Raw genomic sequence first — 25,021 nt, 5'->3', positions numbered from 1 at the left:
TTATATGAGTGTCACTGTATGCTTTTAATTATTTATTGGGGGCACTGTATTTATTGTGTTTAACCTATTTATTGCTTCACTATATTTATTGGTCCACAGGACTTGTTGATGCACAATATTTATTGGTTACAGTATTTATTGCCTCAGAATATTTAATTGCCTGTATTAACTGCACTTGTATTTATGTCCTTAGTATTTATGATCTCCCCTATTTATTGAATCAGTAAGCCAGTAATTATTTGACCTGCACTATTTAAGAAGCCTTGTACATTGTGATTGTCTTATTTATTTTTCCAATCAGCAACTAAGAGAAAAAGATAAAGAAAGCTATTTTCATAATTTTTACGGTGTAGAGTCGTTTTTGGAACGGATGCACGCATGGTTATTGTATGGGTATAATGTATGCTTAGCACGGTGCCTGTTTCCTGACCACTCGAGCCAAGCTACCACAGTGTGTCCCGGAAATTCCCCGTTACCACCAACCTCTTCAGGCGTGGGAGTGGGGGATTTCCAACATAATTGGTGTTCAGTGGTGGGATAGAGCTGTGCCTACGTATACTCAACAATAACTGTGGGTAGTCCATAGGCCTACACCGGGAGTTTTCTCAAAGCGGCCTTCCTAATTGTGGGTTTTTGTTTTTTTCCAAATTTACTCTGGTGGTGGGAGGAGGTATTATTAAAGGTACCCCCCTGCATTGTTACTGCACAAAACCTGTCCTCTAACCTGAGTGGGCAAGATGGAGTTTGTACTAGAAAATCTAGAAACGTACACTGTGGCCCAACTCAGGGAGTTTTGCCAGCAGGAGGGGGTGTACTGTCCCCCAGGAGCAAAGAAGGGTGCACTCCAAACCAGCTTAAGGGCTTGGGGGGAGGCACGCAGGGAAAGCAAGGCTGAGGAGGAAGACCGGGATGGAGAGCCTGACCCCGAGGGGGCTGAGATGTACCAACCTGAGGTGGGGAACCTGTCAGCAGGGCCCAGGACACTTTCTAGGGTGGGCAGCCGTGCCTCTAGCGGTGGCTTATCTGAAGTGGAGTTAGCAGACCGGAGGGAGAAAAGACAGCTCACATGGGACTTAGCAAGGCTGGAAAAGGAGAAGGAGGAGCAGAGGATGGCCCATGAATTAAGGCTGAAAGAGATAGATCTTCAGATCCTAAGAATCGGGGCACATACTGTTCCTAATGGTGGCAGCAAAGACCAAGAAATCACCAGGGAACCCAAACCCTACCTGCCAAAGGACATAGTAGCTAGCTATGGGGTGGGTGACGATATCGCCAAGTGGCTAGCGGCCTATGAGGTCTCGTTAAGGGCCCATGGGGTTCCAGTGAAGTACTGGGGAGGGGGATTGTACAAGTACATGCCTCCAGCTGGTAGGGATGCTTTATTGGCCCTCGAAGAGGATGAGCAGACCCACTACCCCACCATGAAACTGGCGCTCATAAGGAAGTTTGGACTAACACCCGAAAAGTACAGACAGAAGTTCAGGGGTAGTCACAAACTGGGCACACAGAATTGGGTGGACTTCCTGGACTATGCAAAGAAGGCACTGGAAGGTTGGATTCAGGGCAGTGAAGTGAGGAACTACGAGGGGTTGTTTGACCTAGTACTGAAGGAACACCTGCTCGAGAAATGTTTCCCTGAACTGCGGCAACACCTGGTGGATAGCAAGCTGACCAGTCCCCGGAAGCTTGCTGAGGAGGCGGACATTTGGGCTAGTACCCGGGTGTCCACAAGGGGGACTGGAGGGGATACTCAAAAGGCCGGACAGGGCGCCCCCCAGAAGAAAGAGGGAGGGGAAAAGAAAAAGGAGTTCTCCAAAGGCCCCCAAAATAACTTCCAAGGGAAGGGAACAGGATTCACCCCTAGGGCTAACCCACCCAGAAACCCTAATCCTGGCCAGAGTCAGCAGCCAAGGGTTGTCCATTGCTACAAGTGCGGTGGCGTTGGACACTATAAAGGAGATCCGAAGTGCCAGAAACGACCACCCCCTCCCATTGGAGGAAAGACCCCCGGAGTAGCTAGTGTAGTGCTCGGGGAGGAGATGCCCTTAACTAAGGGAAGGGAGTGGGCGGGTGTCACTTTAGTGTCCCTGGGAGAACGGGAGATGGTTCCTAAGATCCAGGTGCCCGCAAATACCGCAAAGTATGGGCAGTGGGTCACCATCAACGGCCAAAGAGGGGAGGCTCTGAGAGACACAGGAGCCAGTATGACTATGGTGCGTAGCCAACTGGTGTCTCCAGAGCAGGTAATTCCCGATGTACTCCACCCAGCCGCGATGGCTGACGGCAGAACAGGCCACTATCCAGTGGCCGAGGTTCCCTTTGAATGGGGGGGGGTTGCAGGTTCACTTCGAGTTGCCGTAAGCCCTGCCGTGCCAGTCGATTGTCTGCTGGGGAATGACATGGAGCACAACGCTTGGAAGGAGGTGGAGTACCGGACTCACACTGAGATGCTGGGTACACCTGACTGGGCCTGTGTTAGCACAAGGTCCGCGACTACCCGAAGAGGGAGTTCATTTCGGCTGGAGCCTGGAACAAAGGCCCCGCCAGCTGCCAGTCAAGGGAAGAACCGAGGACAGGAGGAGCCTGCCTCGGCGTCCCCACCCCGTAGGACGGATAGGCCACCGGAGGTGGTGGACCAGGAGTCTGCGGTGGGGGACGTTACCAAACTGGAGGACCTACCCATCCCGGCCGAGTGGCACGTGGAGGGAGGCCCGTCCAGGGAGGAATTCTGCCAGGGCCAGAGGGAGTGCCCTACCCTTGAGGGGCTGAGGCGACAGGCCGAAGCCCAGGCAGCAGGGAACGTTGAAGGGAACTACAGTGTTTACTGGGAGGATGGCCTCCTCTACAGTGAACCCAAGGCACCCCTACACGGATCGTCACGAGCCTTGGTAGTCCCTCAACGTTATCGAGCCTTCCTTCTGGAGTTGGCTCACGAGATACCATTGGCAGGACACCTGGGGCAAGACAAGACCTTCGCCCGTCTTGTCCCACACTTTTATTGGCCTCAGATGAAAGTGTCGTCCGATACCTACTGCCGGACATGTGTGTCTTGCCAAGCCAGTGGGAAAACAGGGGTGAAGCTGAAAGCTCCCCTGGAACCACTTCCTGTCGTTAGGACCCCCTTTGAAAGGGTGGGCATCGACATTGTGGGTCCATTAGATCCACCAACTACAGCTGGTCACAGGTTTATCCTGGTTCTGGTGGATCATGCCACACGGTACCCAGAGGCAATACCTCTGAGGACCATAACAGCACCTGTTGTGGCTAGGGCCCTGATGGGAATCTTTACCAGAGTGGGTTTTCCCAAGGAAGTTGTGTCCGACAGGGGGACCAACTTCATGTCAGCGTACATGCGGGCGATGTGGAAGGAGTGTGGAGTGACCTACCGGTTCACAACTCCTTACCACCCCCAGACCAATGGTCTGGTGGAGAGGTTTAACAAAACCTTGAAAGGCATGATCAGAAGTCTGCCTGAAAGCCTGCGGAGGAAATGGGACGTCCTCCTACCCTGTCTACTCTTTTCTTACAGGGAAGTGCCACAGAAGGGAGTGGGCTTCAGCCCCTTCGAGCTTCTGTATGGGCACCCTGTACGTGGACCTCTCAACCTGGTGAGAGACGGATGGGAAAGAACTCCCAGAAAGCTTCCCCAGGATGTGGTGAGCTACATGCTGGCCTTCCGGAGCCAAATGGCTAAGTTGTGGAAGCAAGCTTCTGACAACTTGGAAGCCAGCCAAGCAGTGATGAAGGCGTGGTATGACCACAATGCTCACCCGGTGGAGTTGGAGCCTGGCCAGAAGGTGTGGGTGATCGAACCAGGAGAGCTTAGTGCCCTCCAGGATCGCTGGTCAGGACCCTTTGAGGTGTTGGAGAAGAAGGGTAAGGCTACCTACTTGGTGGACCTGAAGACCCCTCGTCAGCCCCTGCGGGTGCTGCATGCCAACCGCCTCAAACCCCACCACGAGAGGCCCGAAGTCATCTTGATGATGGTGACTGACGGAGGAGAGGACGTGGAAAGCGAGCCTCTCCCTGATCTGTTTGCGTCTCATGAAAAGGATGGGTCGGTGGAGGGAGTGATTCTCTCCCCATCTCTAACTCCTGAACAGCAGGAGGACTGTCGCCAGGTCTTGGGGCAGTACTCTTCGTTGTTCTCCCTTGTCCCGGGTAGGACTCACCTGTGCGTCCATGACGTGGACACAGGAGATAGCCCACCTGTGAAGTCCAAGATCTACCGGATGTCAGACAAGGTGAAGGCCAGCATTCATAGTGAAGTCACTAAGATGCTGGAGCTAGGAGTGATTGAACCTTCTAGCAGCCCCTGGTCTAGTCCGGTGGTGTTAGTACCGAAAGCTGCACCACCGGGTGCCCAACCAGAACTGAGGTTCTGTGTGGACTACCGGGGACTGAACTCAGTGACCAAAACTGATGCTCATCCGATCCCTAGGGCGGGTGAATTAATTGACCGGCTGGGAGCTGCCCAATATCTAAGTACCTTTGACCTTACTTCTGGGTACTGGCAGATCTCTTTGACTGATGGAGCAAGGGAAAGGTCAGCCTTCTCCATGCCCAATGGCCACTACCAGTTCTGTGTAATGCCCTTTGGGCTCAAGAACGCACCTGCCACATTTCAGCGCCTGGTAAACCAGATCCTCTCCGGAATGGAGAGTTTCTCTGCTGCTTATCTGGATGACATAGCCGTCTTCAGTAACAGCTGGGAGGATCACTTGCATCACCTGCAAGCCGTTCTCCAGGCCCTGAGACAAGCTGGATTGACGATCAAGGCCAGCAAGTGCCAGATCGGGCAGGGGTCGGTAGTGTACCTTGGACACTTGGTGGGTAGGGGAGCGGTGCAACCCCTCCAGGCGAAGATCGAGGCTATCATGGCCTGGAAACCCCCCAAGACACAGACTGAGGTCCGAGCATTTTTGGGCCTCACGGGATACTACCGCCGCTTCGTGAAGGGGTACGGTACCATCGTAGCCCCCCTCACGGAGCTCACGTCCAAGAAACAACCTCGACGGGTAGTCTGGACGGAGGCTTGTCAGCAAGCCTTTGAGAGATTGAAGAAAGCCATGTGCGAGGCCCCGGTCTTAAGGGCCCCAGACTTTTCCAAGGAGTTCATTGTCCAGACAGATGCATCAGAACATGGCATTGGGGCAGTGTTATCGCAACTCAACGAAGAGGGTCTGGATCAACCCGTGGTCTTCCTATCCCGGAGACTACTTCCCAGGGAACAGAAGTGGAGTGCAATAGAGCGTGAAGCCTTTGCAGTGGTATGGGCTCTGAAGAAGTTGCGGCCATACCTGTTTGGCTCGCACTTCCTGGTTCAGACCGACCACAGACCCCTTCGTTGGCTGATGCAAATGAAGGGGGAGAATCCCAAGTTGTTGAGGTGGTCTATTTCCCTACAGGGAATGGACTTTCAGGTGGAACATCGGCCTGGAGTGGACCACGCCAATGCAGACGGTCTCTCAAGGTATTTCCGCCTTAGTGATGAGAACTCCCAAGGGGTTGGGTAGCTCTCCCCACTTTCAGCTGGGGGGGACGCGTGTTAGACCTGTCAGCCCTTTGGGTGGTCCCTCCTCATCATTATTTATTTTGTCCCACTTTTGCCTCAAACCCTGTTTGAATTTTTCCTTTTTGGGAACCACCAGACTTTTTCGTGTTGCTACAGATTCAGGGAGCCATTTTAGCTACCCCTGAAACTTCTGTCTGAGGGCCAGGAGCACAAAATGGTGGCCACCTGTGACATCACCAGCATCCACTGGAACCTACTAGCACCTTCCAGAACATTCCAGAACCCGGTGACCGTTGGAGGCGGTTTAGAATGTTGGGAAGCTAAGACAGAGAGTTGGCAGTTGGAGCTGGCAGTTGGCACCTGACTGGTGAAGAGTGAGCAGCAGAAACTTGGAGGAGGAAGGAGTGAAGCAGCAGGGGTGGAAACTTGTGCCTGGAGTGGGGTCCATAAACCCACCCTTGATACTAGTCCCTACTGACGGATCCCAGCCTGGAGCCCTGTGTGGGAAGAAGCCAGAAAAACCATCCTAAGGACCTGGACAGCAGGAACAGGCCTTAGAACCAAAGAACAGCAAGATCCTGACCTGGATACTGGTTTCCCTGGAGCCGGACGTCGAGTAGCCTGGATACCTGGTGCCTGAGGTGGAGAAGCGGCGCTGACTGGAGAAGCAGACGTCGTGCCCAGAGCCGCCAGAGATCGTGAGAGGGCGCCGATGGAGGTCGTGGAGAGTACCAGAGGTCGAGGAGGAAGTTAACCAAGGTCGAGTGAGCGGCGTCATCGGAGGAGTGAAGTCCGCCCTCCGGAGTCGTCGGAGACAGAGGTGAAGGGTGCCGGAGGTCGGGAGTGAGGATCGCACTCCGGAGTCGCCGGAAACCTGAGGAAAGGAGCACCGGAGGTCGGGAGTGAGGATCGCACTCCGGAGTCGCCGGAAGTCGACATCGAGGCCAGGCCGGCCGACGTCATCGAAGCCGAGAGCGCCATCGGACCGGAGCCGCCCGAGGTCGACATCGAGTAAAGACTGCCCGACGCCTTCGAATCGGAGGTCGAGATCGAGCCGAGGCCGCCGACATCGAACCGGAGCCGCCTACCGGCGTCGTCAGGAACTGACATTGTGCCGAGGCCGCCGACGTCGAACCGGATCCGCCTCACGGCGTCGACACGACTCCAGCGGCGTCGGAACAGCAGAAAAAGGGCAGTAAGTGGAGTAGAGGGCGCCAAAGGCCCTGTGGAATCCTCAGAGACTACTCTAGGGGTTAGAGAGGTGCTGGAACCAGCTGGACTGTGCCAGGGGTGAGCTGAGACTACTTTGAAGGGGTTGTGTAGAGTGAGAGAGCCAGGTCTCTGGTATTCCCCCCTTGTTCTACCTCAGTTTAGGCCTCAGCCTTGTCCAAGCCAGGGATAGGCACCCTCAAGCCTTCCACATCCCCAAGCTGTGCCTGGGCCAAATTAGCCCATAGTAATCTCAACTGTGATCTGATTATATGAGTGTCACTGTATGCTTTTAATTATTTATTGGGGGCACTGTATTTATTGTGTTTAACCTATTTATTGCTTCACTATATTTATTGGTCCACAGGACTTGTTGATGCACAATATTTATTGGTTACAGTATTTATTGCCTCAGAATATTTAATTGCCTGTATTAACTGCACTTGTATTTATGTCCTTAGTATTTATGATCTCCCCTATTTATTGAATCAGTAAGCCAGTAATTATTTGACCTGCACTATTTAAGAAGCCTTGTACATTGTGATTGTCTTATTTATTTTTCCAATCAGCAACTAAGAGAAAAAGATAAAGAAAGCTATTTTCATAATTTTTACGGTGTAGAGTCGTTTTTGGAATGGATGCACGCATGGTTATTGTATGGGTATAATGTATGCTTAGCACGGTGCCTGTTTCCTGACCACTCGAGCCAAGCTACCACAGTGTGTCCCGGAAATTCCCCGTTACCACCAACCTCTTCAGGCGTGGGAGTGGGGGACTTCCAACAATGACTCTGTGTGCAGAGAGGAATTATAGGCAGAGATTTATTGCGTCTTGCTCTGGTGATTTCACAGTTGCATTAGATGGAAAGGGGGAGCGAATTTTTGGGGGAAGAAGCAGAGTCTTAGCACACACCCATGTGCTTGCCATGTATAGTCATGCACAGTATTTACAAGCGAGTGGGGTTTTCAGGTTTCAGTCTGTAATGCAAATACATTCAGCATCACTAAGGCTGGTTGCCCTTGCTGGAGTGTAGGCAGTCACCGAGAATACACATGGTGGTGGTCTGAAAAAACAGCTTGGACATGTGCATTTAAATAAATCAAAAAAAAAAGTTTCATAATGTGTCAGTCTGTAAAAGTGATTTCCAATTGTAAAAAGTGATTTTCACTTGCGCCGAAAAAAAAAAGAGCAGTAAGTGTGCTTTCAAATTGGCAAAGAAATTTCGTTTTGGGACTAATGTGAAAACATGACTCTGTGTGCAGAGAGGAATTATAGGCAGAGATTTATTGCGTCTTGCTCTGGTGATTTCACAGTTGCATTAGATGGAAAGGGGGAGCGAATTTTTGGGGGAAGAAGCAGAGTCTTAGCACACACCCATGTGCTTGCCATGTATAGTCATGCACAGTATTTACAAGCGAGTGGGGTTTTCAGGTTTAAGTCTGTAATGCAAATACATTCAGCATCACTAAGGCTGGTTGCCCTTGCTGGAGTGTAGGCAGTCACCGAGAATACACATGGTGGTGGTCTGAAAAAACAGTTTGGACATGTGCATTTAAATAAATTAAAAAAAAAGGTTTCATAATGTGTCAGTCTGTAAAAGTGATTTTCAAACAACGTTTGCCTTTTGATTTAGCAAATTCATATCTAATCTTCCTGAAACCTAAATTTTAGAGAGACTTGGCAAGATCTGGACAAAACAATTTTACCATTTTACTGGATTACCATTGCAATTTTGTAAAAAAATTTTTTTTTAAATTATCATTTGGCCTAATGGAAAGATAACCAATTGTAATGTGGACTTTTTTAATTTTTAATGAAATTTTGAAAAACCAATAATTTTGAGATTATCGGTAACTTCTGCACATTTTATATTTTGGAATGTTATTGGACTGCCATTGGAAATTTTTTCACAATTTTTTTAAAAAATTACTATTTGGCCATGTGGAAAAGTAACCAATTCTATTGTGGACTAAATAAATTAATCAAAAAATTATCGTGAACCAAAATGTTACAGAGAATCTGTGAGATCTGGACAAATTAAACTTTAGAATTTTATTGGATTACCGTTGGTAATTTAATCCAAACAAAAATTTAAAATTACTATTTGGCCTAAAGGAAATGAAATCAGATGTTTTTTGGAGTTATTTGAGATATAATATTGTGATTATACTTCTGAAACAAACATATCAGATGGTATTTTAAAGGAATAAGTATTGGTATTAGATGATATTTTTTTACAATATTATGCATTTCTATAATGTTAAGTTTAAGTAAAAAAAGAATCAGGGCTTTTTTAATACAATCTTTGTGATTTGTATTTTTTTTTGCCCGCTGTAAAATGATGAATGCAATTGCTTTCACAATTTATAGTGAAATGCAATATATTCTGAAAACAGCAAAAATAAGGCAAAAATATTTTTTGGGAAAAAATGTAAATATGTGTACTGTATTATAAAAAGTTTTAAAAATATTAATACTTTTTACTTTTTTTCCAGATAGATATAGAAAATTTACGAAAACTACAAACATTTTTAAAACTATTTTTTAAAAAAAGAAATGAATAAATATTTTTTCAGTGAGTATGGTAAGTCAATAATAATAATTGTAGTCTCTCAAGGTCAATGTAATGTCATAAATGATTTTTAGTGTTTTTAAAAAAAAAAAAAAAAAAGTACGCGCACCGTACGCGTACGGTAAAAAAAAATAAAAAAAGTTTTTAAAAACATATATAAAAAATAGATGAAAGGTAAGGTTGGCTCTTAAAAGAACCGTTGTGTTCATGCAGGGACAGAGGAAAGAAAGATTGGGAATATTAGACGGTACGACAAGTGTGCTGATCTATTTTACTGTTCACCAGGGAAACACTGGTCTCCCTATAAGTAATTAGATCATGACAATGGGCGCACCGTACTTCAACCCTCGCAAACCGAGGGTTAATTTCCAGAGGGCCAGCAAAAGGAGATTCTCCCCCCACAGATGAAGGGCTCACCTGACCTGCAGAAGAAGGAGTCAGCCCTGCAGATGATGGTCCAGGCTGAGCTGCTGTGGATGTACTGGCTCGTCTTTCTGAAGAGTTACCTCCAAAAAGATGACCATGTGTCCTTCTGTGTACATCCTGGAGGTGTCTCTTCATGGTGTGATTCCCAAAGGAATACTAACTGTCAGGATTACCTCTAGAAAGTACACGCTGACACAGCCTGCAAGTAACTAAGGGTGCATTCACCTTTTGCTGGCCTTCAGGAAAAGTAAAATAATCCCAAACATAAGAAGGCTTTTGTTTCCTCGCTCTCTGCCTCAAGACAGTGCTGCTGGTGCTAGCCTCACTCTCAGAAGGGCTCTGCTGTTCTGCCATCGTATCCCAAAGACAAACCAGCTCCTTCTCCTAAGGGATCACAAGCAGAAATGAGGGGAATGGGTGTGGTGTAGGAGAGTTCTAGAACTGAAAGTAGTTTCAACCAATCAAAAGTTGTGTTTCATGATCACATGACCAACCGTACGCTTACGGTACGCTTACGGTACGCTTACGGCAAAAGTGCGCATGCGCGTAAAAAAGACACGCGCTTGCGCGCATGCGCATAACAGTCACTCCCCGACACTTCCGCGTAACGTGCGCGCGTGGCGTAAGCGCGCACGCGTCCCACGCGCAGTACGTGCGGCTACGCAAAGTGCGTAACTATACGCAAGCAGCGTAGAAAGATTACGGGCGTTGCGTAAACCGTACGCTTACCGTGAGCTTACGGTACGCGTACTAACAAAAATTTAAAAACAAAAAAAAAACTGGAAATAAATTTTACATGTTTATTTTAAAAAATATATTAAAAAAAACATATTAAAAAATTTTAAAAATTTAAGCATAGTCTTTATAAAAGGTAAGAAAATTAAATTAAAAATATGTTAGAAAAAATTGAAGAATAAAAAAAAAATTAGCATTTAAAAAACCTTGCAAATTCACTAAAAAAACCATGGGTTTCAAACACGTTATAGTTAGGAATTAGCATTTAAAAAACCTTAGAAATTCACTGAAAAAACCATGGGTTTCACACACGTTATAGTTAGGAATTAGCATTTAAAAAACCTTAGAAATTCAGTGAAAAAACCATAGGTTTCACACACGTTATAGTTAGGAATTAGCATTTAAAAAACCTTAGAAATTCAGTGAAAAAACCATAGGTTTCACACATGTTATAGTTAGCTGGACATTTTACTCGTAAAAAACCAATGAAATTGCCCCGTTATAGTTAGTTCAGCTAACTATAACTCGCGCTCCCGCAATGCACTGCTGATGACGTCACATATTACATCACTCATGACATGGTCAGTGACATCACTCATGACATCACTGATGACATCTCAAATGACATCACTGATGACCTCACTGATGACATCATCCAGTGAATGTGTGTTTTTCTGAAAATTAAATATGTTTTATATATGTATTTCTCAAGGTCAATGGAAGAATAAATGGGTATATAAGTGTCTAAATGGATGCTTTGTTTTTGAAAAATTTATTGTGTAACTGACTGATTAAGTGTATCATAGTGAATACATGGCTTACTGTGTAATGTTTAAATATGAAAATATCTGTATCAGTCTCTCACTTTGTGTATAAGTGGTTGCATGGGTTGGTTAGTAGCTACATGGGTGTCTATATAGGTTATTAGTTGTTTTTTTGAGTATCAGTCTGAGTGTCTGTATGGTTCGGTGGGGGGTATTATGTAGTGCATAGGTGCATGAATGAATGATTCACTCTTTGTGTGTGTTGAACAAAGCATGTGTGCAGGACTGTATGGGTGGATGAGTGTGTGTATGGGTGTGTTAGTGAGTGAATGACTGTCTCAATAGTGTCTTTATGAGTAACTACATATGTTTAAAACTAGTATATGTGACTATTGGTGTATATATGTGAGTATATGTGAGAGATTGAAAGAGTTCCTGTATGAATAAGTATGTGTTTCTATAAGTGATTGTTTAAAAGACTAAGTATGTGTAAGTTTCTGTAGAAGTAAGTGTGGTGGTGTGTGTATAACTGTATATGCTAGTAAATGTATGTTTGATTCTTTATTAGCATGAGTGACTATGTGTGTGAGTAACTCTGTGGATGAGTGGCATTGTGTAACAGGATGTATAGGTGTATGAGTACATGTGTTGAGTGAGTACATGTATGAGTGACTGTATTGGACTGTTGGTGAATGAGTGGATGTTTATGTGGATCTTAGAATTACTGAATAGGTTGTTGTAACTGATATTGGTATGTCCATTGTTTTTGAAAATTTTACTGTCTATTTTTGAATGTGTGTGTCAAAGGTTATATTAGGGTGAGAGGAGGTCTGCCACTCTATCACAAGGATGATGTCATCAGTGAGGTCATCAGTGATGTCATTTGAGATGTCATCAGTGATGTCATGAGTGATGTCACTGACCATGTCATGAGTGATGTAATATGTGACGTCATCAGCAGTGCATTGCGGGAGCGCGAGTTATAGTTAGCTGAACTAACTATAACGGGGCAATTTCATTGGTTTTTTACGAGTAAAATGTCCAGCTAACTATAACATGTGTGAAACCTATGGTTTTTTCACTGAATATAGATATAGATATATAGATATGTATATAGATATATATACATACACACACACACACAAGGTTGACAAGAGTCAACCTCACTGCTATCGCCTGATTTTCCTGCTGGTCAGTGATGGAGCAGGGTTTCGCAAAAATGAAACCTGCTCGAATCGAGTACCCCCATAATACATGCTAACAGTAAGTAGTCTTGGTAAAATCAACAATACACCCGACATGGGGAAACTGTGTTGCGCATGCTTGAACTAACACGTCAATGAATAATAATGTAATAACTTTGTGGTTTAAAAGAAATTGCATAAATAAGCCACATGTGCTCCTGTATTTTGCCTAAAGCATCATGCTATAAAGTAATGATTAATGGCGCTTTACGCACTAAGCTTTTGCTAGGTAACATTAATGGGAAGTAGTGAATGGTGGGAGGTAAACAGTGATGGTTTTATTATCACATAATTAATAAATGTTCATCTCTATTTACTTTAGTGTGCTGAATGAAGACGCCATTTTATTTAACTTGGCTATGGTGGGAGGGAGGAGCTGTTAGGAGAGAGTTTGTTCTGCCATGAAGAAAAAAGGATGTGCTGTGCACCGCAGATGTCATGAAGGAGTGAAGGCCCGTGTGTCAGTCGCCTGCCAACTACTGTACCTGAGCGTGGGGCCGGAAATTGTTTCTGAGAATAACTTTAATTCATAAGAAGAAAGTGAATTTGTAACTTATGTGGGGAACATGTAAATAAGCTGAGATTCGGACCATGGGAACTGTTTTCTACAATGCAATTGTTGAATAAAGGTCAAGTCATGGTGGTGTGACAACGCCACCTCCCCTGCCCACCAATCCCTGTGCTAGTTAGAGGGTAAAATTAAACATTTGAGGGATGGACATGTCAATTTTAGACTATAATTAGGGTGCATTTAGGGGTATGGTCAAGAAGCTTAGGCTGACAGAAGAGAAGAGGGGAGATGCGTCGCTGTCCGTCGGTTTGCAGAGAGGCCTAGTTGTTCCTATCCTTATATCATTTGTTCCCTGATTCCTTTTTGGGGAACCTCCATCATCTTCTGGGTCCAGGGGGTGGTTTTTCCCACAGACTGATAGGTTTGTATTTAGCCTATATCATTCTCAGACTCTCAGCATTAATGTATTTATCTCTGAATCTTTTGTCTCTCCACCTATCCACTCCACCAACAGGATATTGAATGAAATATTTTAGATCAGCCTATTCTATCTTCATCTATCCTTCCGTTTGATATATTATTATCTGGCATGATCGTTTTGCTAAACTTTTGTCTCTTACTCTATCCACTCCTTTATTGCATAATGTCATTGCATAATGAGTCTGTATAAAATGCATAATTTCTCCTGTCATGAGATTTGATGTTTGTAATTGTAACTTGATGCAAATGAGCATTTACCTTTAAATTGAGATAAAATGTTCATTATTAACCTTACAGAGAGTCTGTAATTAATTTACTAATGGTTAGTAAGTTAGCATTTATCATTGCCATCAACTATTCAACTAATTGGTCCATCGACCAAATAGAAGGAAAGTTGATATTGAGATTAGTTATTTAACGGATGTCTAAAAGGATTCATAAAAATAAATATTTGATGGAATGAACAAATTGACCCCAGCGCATCAGGTATACTGGGTGAATGTGTATGGGCCATTGTAGTAATGTTGTTGAGTATCGATCCCTATCAATTATTGGTATAGGCGCTGGATCAGTTTCTTGGTAGCAGAAGATGGTTTAATTATTGATTAGTTTGGTAATGATTATTAATGATTGATTCTATGTTCTTAACCAGAAAAATTAGTGACATGTTCTATGTTGTCTATAAGTACTGGTACGGAGATACCTGAGGAATCCCGGGAAGGAATCTGCTGGAAGTAGGCAGAAGAAGAGTGTGGTAAAGAAATCACACTACAGAAGTACTTTGTCTGTTGAAATAATACCTAAAAGCTACGGAGGGCTGTAGGTGTTACATTTAGGGAATTTCGTATAAATGAAGAATGTTTGAATAGTGAAGGGTCCACTTCTGAAATTCTAGCCTTATTTCAAGTAAAATAGCAAGACTCCTTTTCACACCAAAAAGTCCTCTTGTGAAATCTTGGTTTTATCCCTAGAAGAGTAATATGTCAACCTGGAGCTTGTCTGAAGGGTAAAAATAGCACTGGTCGTTATTAGGACCCATAGTGAGAAAATCTCTTGAAGAGTAAAAACCATCTCTTTATTTGGTGGAGTGGACAAAGTAGCATTGTTTTATGTAGTTACTAACATAATTTTGATTAAGAAAGCTCAGAAAAATATTGCCGTAAAAAGTTTTGTAAAGGGAGGGTCAATGGAAGGAGTAATACTGATGTCAGAAAAAGCAGCGCTGACATTGGTCAGGCTGCGGGCGTGTACTGTGCTGTGATTAGTTGGTTGGTGTGAGCCACGCTAGTATTGGTTGAGACTTGCTTACGTAGTAGTGCTCTGACAGTGGAGGTAATGGGAAGGGAAAGATGAGTAAGGAAGAAGCTATGAAGAAATTTCCTTGTTATGCGTGCGGAAAGTTTGGACATTGGAGAAATGAGTGTAGATCTGCTAAAAAGAATAACGGGAGAAATCAAAATTTTATTTCACAGATGCAGAATGTGGTGGGTGTAAATTAACAGCAGCAGCAGCAGATAGGTTCTCAACAGTTAAAGGTGCCACAAGCTCCCCATCAAATAATGTGAATGCTCAAGTGCTAAGGTACAATGTGAACACCGGATATCACGGAGGAGACCCGCTTCGTAAGAATCAAGGTGTGAGTCAGCAGTATTGGATGCAATGTAATGGAAATGAGTCAGACTCATCTCAATGACGGTGCCTGAGGGGGGAGGAAGAGTGTGTACTTGGTGCATCCTTAGCGGTAGATCAGTCAGGTCCATTTGTTGACGGTAAGGTGGAAGGTAATGATATTACATTCTTAGTGGACACTGGTGCTACCTGTTCTGCTGTGAGAGCAACAGAAATTCCTAACCTACCCCTCTCGGGAGAAACTATCTAAGTTCTTGTGCAATATGAACTGCACCATCTATTGCACCCCAGATGGAATTGCATTTCAGACCTCAGATGAAGATGTTGAATTTAAGATGATGTTAGCAAAGCAAGGGACAGAAGTGAATGAGTTTTTTTATTTTATTTTATTTGAGGTTTTATAGAGCTCGAATATGACCCGTTAGGGTATCAGAGCGCTTTACAGGGATAAACATATTATGTACAGGTTAGGCATACGCAAAATACAGAGAATGGGGGTTATGGAATTGAACACAATAGGACAAAAGCCAGAGTTATATACAATAATCAGGGCAGTGTCAGAATCAGCGAGCGACATGTCAGCGATAAAAAGGGAAAAACCAGCAAATGTATACTAGGGGATAAATGATAGCAAAAGGCAGAGAGAAATGGCAGAACAATTGAAGGAGTGAGAATTGGTACACAGAGAGTGCCAAGTAGTACAGGAGATTATGCACAGAAACAAAGTCATGATAAAAGGCGGTATGTGCGACAAAGGAGTGTTATTAGAGGAATATGCTCACTAGGAAGGTTTTAGCTTCCTTTTTGAAGATTGACAGAGAATGTATTCTTCTGATGGAGGATGGTAGCGAGTTCCAGATTCTTGGTGCAGCCCCAGAAAACGCACGGTTATAGGTTTTTTCCTTGTGGAAGCACGGTAGCTAGAGCACAAGGTCTCTGGTGGACCGGGAGTTTCTCAATTTCCCAGATACCACAATTTTCTGGGTGAGGTAAGCTGGGGAGTTCGTGTACAGGGCTCTGTGTGAGATGCAGGCCAGCTTGAGCTGGATTCTGGCCTCAAGAGGAAGCCAGTTCAAGGCCTTCAGATGTGGTGAAATGTGGTCAAATATTTTTGAGCCAGATAAGAGTTTAGCTACTGTGTTGAGGCAAGCTTTTAGAGGAGCCGTGGAAGTCTTTGGTAGGCCAGATAGGGTAGAGCAGCAGTATTCAATTCTGGAGATAACTACTGCCTGAATTGCTGTTTTTAGGTCGGCAGTTTCAAGGAAGGGTTTTAGTTTTCTCAAGTAGCTCAGATGGAACCTGGCCGTTATGGCTACTAAGTTGATGTGTTCGCACATATTCAGGTTGCTGTCCAAGGTTATACCGAGAGATTTGGCAGAATCCACTATGGTCGGTGTGCAGTTGAGTGCTGTGATCGAGTTAATCCATTCCAGGATATCATTGGAGTTATTCAATTCAATTCAATTCAAATAGTCTTTATTCGGATTTTAAAAAAACATCCATAAAAGCACGAAACCTGAGTTTAAAATACACGTTTAAACATCTACAATTTTAGGCCGCAAGTTAATAATGTTAGCTACTAGCTTTATAAGGGCAAAGCAGATACAATGCATTGGATTTGTGCAGATAAGGCTTTAAAGTGCATAATGCGTATATAAACAGAATTACTCAATTTTCAAAGACCTGCGTGAACGTACATTGGAGTTATTAGGAGGGGAGATGAGAAGGAACTCTGTTTTTTGGGCATTCATTTTGAGCTGGTTATTGGCGAGCCATTGGACTGTCAGTTTCAGGGCGGCATTCAGATGGGTAATCTCCTCAAGAGAAGAGATTTTAATGGATATCTGAGTATCATCAACGTACATGTGGAAGGAGATGTTGGTCGTGTGAAGAATTTCAGCTAATGGTTTGAGGTAGAGATTGAAGAGGGTAGGGGACAGAGTAGAGCCTTGAGGGACACCTTGAGTTGAATTGTTTTCACTTCTCACTGAAGACAATCTGCCTGAAGAATTAAAAAGTGCGGTGAATCCAGATGTGTGGGATTTTACAGGAAAGGATATTGGTCTAATGACAAGATTAGATCCGATTCAGATAATAGTGAAGAATGGTGCTGTGTATCCAAAGGCAAAATGAGTCCAGAAGTGATTGCAGGAGTGGCTCCAGCAATCGACCAAATGATTGAACAGGGAATCCTAAAAGAAATAATGAGCAGTCCTTGTAATTCGCCTATCATAGGTATCAAAAAGCCCAGTGGGAAGTACCGGATAGTGCAGGATTTACGCAAGATAAATAAAATTGTAGTGCCCTGTTGCCCAGTAGTGCCAAATCCAGCAGTAATTCTTTATCAATTCCCATGTGATGCTGAATGGTACACAGTGATTGATTTGTGCCAAGCATTCTTCTCGATTCTCTTGCTTCTGGACGGTCAGTATTTTTTCGCTTTCCGGTTCGCAGACCGTGTTTTGGCATGGTGCCGAGTCCCTCAAGGGTACACAGAGAGCCCCTCAATCTTTAATCAGATCTTGAAAAAATGCCTAGAGACATTAGTCCTGGCAGGAAATTCGATTTTGGTTCTATATTGATGACTTACTGGTGACATCAAAGACACGAGAGGCATGTGCAACATACACAATTGCTCTATTGAACCATTTGGCAAAGGGAGGACACAAGGTGTCCCCGGCAAAATTACAATTTTGTAAACAGGAAGTACAGTATCTTAGACACACAATAGAAAAGGGAGTTAGAAAAATAACCCCAGAAAGAATCCGTGTGATTAAACAGATGACCACCCGAAACTCAGAAAGAGGTGCGAATGTTTTTGGGAATGGTTGGATGCTGATTGCAAAACCTCTACAGAGGTTGACACGAAAGGATGTGAAAGATCCCATTGTTTTAGATGATGAAGGTATGGATGCTTTCATAAAATTGAGAAGCAGTCTCTGTAGAGCACCTAGAAGGAGTTATTGAAGCATCCTGTCTGAAAGGAGTAAACTCCGCCCAATACCTGAGCTGATAGCTCTGACTAGAGCATGCAAAGTTGCCACAAGTTTGAAAGTAACCATATTCACAGATAGCCAATATGGATTCGGAATTGTGCACGATTTTGGCCAGCTATGGATGCAAAGGGGATTTCTGACTTCTTTGGGTTCCCCCTATTCGAAATGGTAAAATCGTGATAGAGCTATTGGATGCTTTACAATTGCCCAAAAGAATTGCAGTAGTCAAATGTGCCGCACATCAATCAGGAGATGATTATGTGACAAAAAGCAACAGATATGCAGACCAAATTGCACGTTATTGTGCCCAAAATACAATGGCTTTAAACAGATCAATTGAAAGAGGAAATACCGAATGCCATCTTATGTATATAACTACAGCAACATTTGAGACTTGGGATGAAGTAAGACAGATGCAGGAAAAGGCAAGTGAGGAGGAAAAGGAAATTTGGAAACTTACAGGCTGTAGAAAAAGAGTAGATGATGAACTATGGGTTTATCAGGATGAAAGGCCAGTTTTCCCAGACTCCTTGCTTTCTCATATGGCCAGGGTGTACCATGGACATGCACATATTGAAAGAGATGCAATGATCAGACTCTTCAAGCAGACATGGTATAATCCTAAGTTCAGGGTCATTGCAGAGAGCCTTTGCCAGAGTTGCATTATATGTCATGAATTGGGAAAGCAGGAGGTCCATTTACTCAACTTCAGCTTGACTTTATTGAGCTTCCCCCTTGCAATGGGCTGAAATATGTACTAGTCATTGTTTGCTTATTCTCTCGCTGGGTGGAAGCCTACCCCACCAGGAGAAATGACAGCTTTACAGTAGCCAAGCTACTTTTGAGAGAACTGATCCCTAGGTTTGGAATTCCAGTCACTCTGGAGACAGATAGAGGAACACATTTTAATAATGAGATAATTCGGCTGATTTGTGCAGCATTTCTTTTATTTTTATTTTAACCAATTTTATTGATTTTAGGAGAGACCATCAAGGGATATCAACACCAGCTGTACGTAGAGTAAGTTGTGCAAGACATCTACAAAAGAAGATCACATCTGCATAGCTAGACCAATAGACAAGGCAAATACACTGTTGCACCCATTCCAGTCCTCGAACACCCATTAGGAGTGTCAATCCTCCACCACCCCAACCCATTTGCCCCACATTCTACGTGTGCAGCATTTAAAACTGAACAGAAGCTGCACTGTGCCTATCGACCTGAAGCATCTGGGGTAGTCGAGCAAATAAATGGCACTATAAAATCCAAGTTAAGGAAAGTGTGTGCATCCACATCACTGAAATGGCCTGATGCTTTACCCCTTGTGCTGATGAGTCTGAGAAGCATTCCTGACAAAAAGACTGGATTGAGTCCCCATGAAATCCTCATTGGAAGAGCAATGAGACAGGCATATATACCAGCGAAAAAACTGATGAGTATATCTGATGATCTGGGGCTTGACTATTGCAGAGGATTGGCTGAACTGGTAAGTTCTGTGTCCCACCAGGTTGGAGAAGATGCCGCAACAATACATCAAAAGCAAGCTCATGATCTGACTCCTGGTGAAAGGGTTTAGCTCAAGAAACACGTAAGAAAATCGTGTTTAGACCCCAGGTGACAAGGACCTTATCAAATCATCCTGGTGACGACCACAGCAGTGAAGTGTGCTGGCTTACCAAATTTGATTCACGTGAGCCACACCAAACAAACCGTAGATCCACCTGAAAGACGGAAAGAGCCACAACTGGTGAATCAAAATCAAAGGTCAGTGGCTGAAGTGTGTGAAGCTGATGAATCTACAGTGACAGATTCTAACGAACCAACAGATGGTGAACAGCCAAGCACAATTTGAGTAGAGTGGACAAGAGATTCTAGGTTTCCGAAGACTGTCGTTGAACAAGAATGAAGTGAGTCCAATGATGATCCAGAAGAAAGTGAACTTCCAGCTGCACCTGAAACAGGTTAGACTGTAATTGAACCAGAAGGAAGTGAGTTCACAGTTGAAAGAAAAGTTATTGTAGGAACAGAAGAACCAGCAGAAACAGAAAATCAAGAAGAAAACCAGCCAGAAGAAAGGGCAAGCAAAATAAGCTGTGAACCAGATGTAGAAGGTGAAAACATGGTCAAAGCAAAGAAACCAAGAAAAGGTGATAATTGGCCCAGTGGAGTGGAAATACTAAAGTACACTCTTGTGAAAAGAAGGTTAAGAAAAAGACCAGAACAAAGTAATGAGTTCTCCAGTCAAACAAACCAAGAAGAGTCAGGAAAATAATTAGTACTGAAGACACAATGAGTAAGAATTCCAAGTAGAAAATTCAGAGCACCTGGATGGACCTATGTGATTCTGGAAGAAATTAAAAAGTTCAGATCCAAGTGAAGAAAAAGAAAATTCTGACACTGAGCAAGTTGATGAAAGCAAACTAAGACCTCCTTTAAAGAACTGTGACAATATAAGGTGCAACCTTGATGTTTGAAAGAAAAACAAATTAAAAACTCAAAACAGATAAAAGAAAAGAATAAAAGAAAGGGGTGAAGAAGAAAGCCTTGAAATGTAGGATTACACTACTATTTTTTTCCTTTAGATTATTTTTTTTTAGAAATTTAAAGGTATAAATAGATTTTTATTTTTATAGAAAGAAAAATGACTGAAGCAGAAGTGACTGAACTTCCAAAACCTAGTCTAAAACATAGTTGTATTAAAGCTTGCTTATGTCGTGTGTTTGAGGATCCAGAATTTATGGACCTATTAGCCTTTGTGATATGTAGGCAAAGTGTTGTATTGAAACTGAGAGTGAATTATTTGTATCTCACAAATTATAAACACATATTTTTTCTTTTCAGGAACACTCTGACATCCCTTAAACAACTGGACAAATCAATGACTGTTTGATTTTGGTAGGGTATTGTCACAATGATGTTCTTGTTAAAGTATTTTTTGTAAATACACATTTCTGCAGTAGCATTCCACCATAAATGGTCCTGACGAAAGCCAGGTAACTGTAACCTTTTGGCTGAAACATGTCTATAAGATAGCTATTTTTTCAAACTATCAATTTTCCACATGCCTTTTTAATCTTGGCACTTTTCTTGACACCGAATAAAGTTGGGTGGTGTTATCAAGTAGCCATTTTTATCACACTTTTCTTCTGTTTTGCACTGCATTTCGCACTTTTCTCAGCACCACTATATTTTGAGATTCTTTCTCTGGAAGGTTGCAAACTCATTGCATATACACAGTGATGGTTCCCTTTAAATAGGGGGCATTGCATTGAGTTGATCCACCTTACTCCCAGATGATTATGTTCCGCCAAAGCGGTGGGCTGATGGGATTTATCTCAACCTAGTGGGCTGTATTTATCTTCTTTTCTTTTACTCCCAGTTTCTTCACATATTGACCGGTTCTCTTCCTTTTTGCTGTTTGTGTCTTATTATTAACCTTTATGTGGATACTATTAACTGTCCTTATACCTATTCTAATGGTTACTGACAAAAGAAACAATACTAATGAAGTAACAAGTTAAAGAATGAATGATGTCACTGACGAAACCCCAAATACTATAATAATACCCTTCGATGGAAGCATACTCCATCATGATAAATCAATTAGTGATTTCTCGTTAAACGTCTTTTCTAAGTTACTTTATGAGTATGTTGCAACAATGAATGTAAATAATTTGTATGTGTGCATGCAATTACCTTCATCTGCTTCTGAAGGGTTGACTTATCACCACCTTCCATTAACCTATGGTGTGTTTTGTACTATACTTACCAGCCTGTTCTATGTAACAGGGAAACTTGAGTATCACTTTTCCAATATAGACTTAATATTTTCCAAAATTGCTGTTATTAAAGAATTAAATAAGGTGTTAAGTGGTAAGAATGCACGATATATATGAGAGAATTTTTCCATATTACTAAAACTTTAGACATAGAATATGCTTATAAGAATAATTTAACCTGTAGTTTAAGGGTTGAATAGAAAATTTTCATAGAAATGGTAGAAAATAAAAGAGGTAATTTCCCAAACAAAGCTGCTGAATAAAAGTCCCGAATAGCACCATGGGACTTTAAAGAAGGAAATTATAAAAAGGGAGAAAAATATGCTGCAATGTCTCTGGACTGGTCACAGAAAGGGAAGATTTGTCTGCTTAGAAAAAAGACTAACTATAATAACTACTTTATTGGATCTAATGAATGTGAGCATACCTTACAAATTACTGGAGGTTGGGGATTGAAGGATGGAACTGATCCTGTCTTTCCGGGAATTTATTATGTGTGTGGCAAGAAAGCCTATTATAGGTTGCCTGCACATTGGTATTGAAGTTGCTATTTGGTATCGTCTTTCCTAAGGCTTTATCATATAGACCAAAGCAATCATAAACTGAATGAAATAAAGAAAGGACTAACACATAACTAAAGAGCAAGTTTCTCAGAAATGGTGGGTGATATTTTTGATGCACTGATACCCTCGGTTGGAGTCGTTTTGAATTCACACAAAATTCAAAAATTGTCCACAGTGGTTGATCGTTTAACTACGGATACTGCTGGTGGGTTCTTGATGATTGACACAGAAATGATTGCAATCAGATTAATGGTTTTGCAAAATCGACTTCTGTGGTATGTTGAAAGTCCAACATTGCTCCACTTATATCCCTGATAAGAGTAAAGGAATCGAGGGATATATAAAGAATATTACAAAATTAAATGAAGATTTGACCCAACTGGTGGATGACGGTGTTTGGGAGAGACTTGGTAAGAGTTTCTCCTCAATAAGTAAATGGTTTTCGACCTTTGGAAGTAGTCTATTAGGAAAAATAATAATGCCAATAGTCTCAATAGCAATCAGTTCTATTAATGATAACAACATATAAATGTTGTATGTGGAAAAGTGGAAGAAGGAAATAACAGAGTGTAAGAATAAAAGAAGAGCAAGAAAGAGAAAAAGAGAATAAATGGAGTTAGAAGAGATGAAAGGAGAATACTATGACTTAATGGAAGACCTAAATGAGAGTGGTACTTGGTATGGTATTTTATGATGGCTCCTAAAAGCCATCGTAGGGGGAAATTGATGGGCAGGGCTTCGCAAAAATGTAACCTGCTTGAATCGAGAACCCCGTAATATGTACTAACAGTAAGTAGATGCAGTAAAATTAACAATACACCCAACATAAACACGGGGAAACGCCGTTGCACATGCTTGAACTAACACGTCAATGAATAATAATGAAATAACTTTGTGGTTTAAATGAAATTGCATGAATAGGCCACATGTGCTCCTGTATTTTGCCTATTGCATAATGCTATAAAGTAATGATTAATGCCGCTATAAACACTAAACTTTTGCTAGGTAACATTAATGGGAAGTAGTTAATGGTGGGAGGTAAACAGTGATGGTTTTATTATCACACAATTAATATATGTTCATTTCTATTTACTTTAGTGTGCTGAATGAAGACACCCTTTTATTTAACTTGGCTATGGTGAGAGGGAAGAGCTGTTAGGAGCAAGTTTGTTCTGCCATGAAGAGAAAAGGATGTGCTGTGCACCACAGATGACATGAAGGAGTGAAGACAAGTGTGTCAGTCGCCTACCAACTACTGTACCCGAGAGTGGGACCGGAGATGTTGTCTGCGAATAACTATAATTCATAAGAAGAAGAATGTGAATTTGTAACTTATGTGGGGAACATGTGAATAAGCTCGGATTCGGACCATGGGAACTGTTTTCTACAATGCAATTGTTGAATAAATGTGAAGTCATGGTGGCGTGACAACGCCACCTTCCCAGCCCACCAATCCCTGTGTGAGTTAGAGGGTAAAATGCAACATTTGAGGGATGGACATGTAAATTTTAGACTATAATTAGGGTGCCTTTAAGAGTTTGGTCAAGAAGCTTAGGCTGACAGGAGAGAAGAGGGGAGATGCGTAGTTGTCTGTCGGTTTGAAGAGAGGCCTAGCTGTTCCTGTCCTTATTCTGTCCTTATATCCTTTGTTCTCTGATTTCTTTTTGGGGAACCTCCATCATCTCCTGGGTCCAGGGGGTGGTTTTTCCCACAGACCGATAGGTTTGTATTTAGCCTATATCGTTCTCAGAATCTCAGCATTAATGTGTTTATCTCTGAATCTTTTGTCTCTCCACTTATCCACTCCGTCAACAAGATATTGATTGAAATATTTCATATTGTCCCTTCATCTATCCTTCCGTTAGATATATTATTATCTGGCATGATCTTTTTGCTAAACTTTTGTCTCTTACCCTATCCACTCCTTCATAGCATAATGTCATTGCATAATGAGTCTGTATAAAATGCATAATTTCTCCTCTCATGAGATTTGATGTTTGTAATTGTGACCTGATGCAGATGAGCATTTACCTTTAAATTGAGATAACATTTTTACTATTAACCTTACCAAGAGTAAGTTAGTATTCATCGTTGCTATCAACTATTCAACTAATTGGTCCATCGACCAAATAGAAGGAAAGTTGATATCGAGATTAGTTATTTAACGGATGTCTAAAAGGATTCATAAAAATAAATATTTGATGGAATGAAGAAATTGACCCCAGCGCATCAGGTATACTGGGTGAATGTGTATGGGTCAGATCTGACCACAAACCGTTAAATATTTTTAAAAAAGGATTGGATTTGATTTCTTCCAGAACTGAAAGATGGCTCATCTCTGTTTAAGAGTTTGATTTTACTCTGGAATTGATTCCTGAACCTAAAAACTTTGCAACAGATTGCTTCTCATGCATATATCAATATTGACCATCTTAGCAAAGAGGGGTGTGATGCGCAGAGTCTAGCGGGGAGGAGGGTCCCGGCCCTCCTCTTCACCGATGACACCTCATTGATTTCTAGGACACCACAGTGACTGCAATTGCTCCTGCACAATTTCAACCTGTTTTGCGCAGACAGGGTCCTTGAGCTAAATGGCGC

At 42.7% G+C, this 25,021-nt stretch overlaps 1 long non-coding RNA gene across 1 annotated transcript in view; it reads left to right on the top strand.

Annotated features, from left to right (window-relative positions):
- Nucleotides 1-24,196, top strand: part of LOC146820984 (uncharacterized) — a 156,304-nt gene extending 132,108 nt beyond the window's left edge. The window contains exon 3 of the long non-coding RNA XR_014962649.1: nt 23,522-24,196. This is a non-coding gene — a long non-coding RNA (uncharacterized LOC146820984). The remainder of the gene's footprint in view (nt 1-23,521) is intronic.
- The last annotated feature ends 825 nt before the right edge of the window (nt 24,197-25,021 follow it).

The sequence above is a fragment of the Triturus cristatus genome, chromosome 6, assembly GCF_964204655.1.
Source record: "Triturus cristatus chromosome 6, aTriCri1.1, whole genome shotgun sequence".
NCBI classification, from domain to species: domain Eukaryota; kingdom Metazoa; phylum Chordata; class Amphibia; order Caudata; family Salamandridae; genus Triturus; species Triturus cristatus.
Note: the sequence above shows the minus strand (reverse complement) of the source record. Positions and strands in the feature narration are given on the sequence as shown.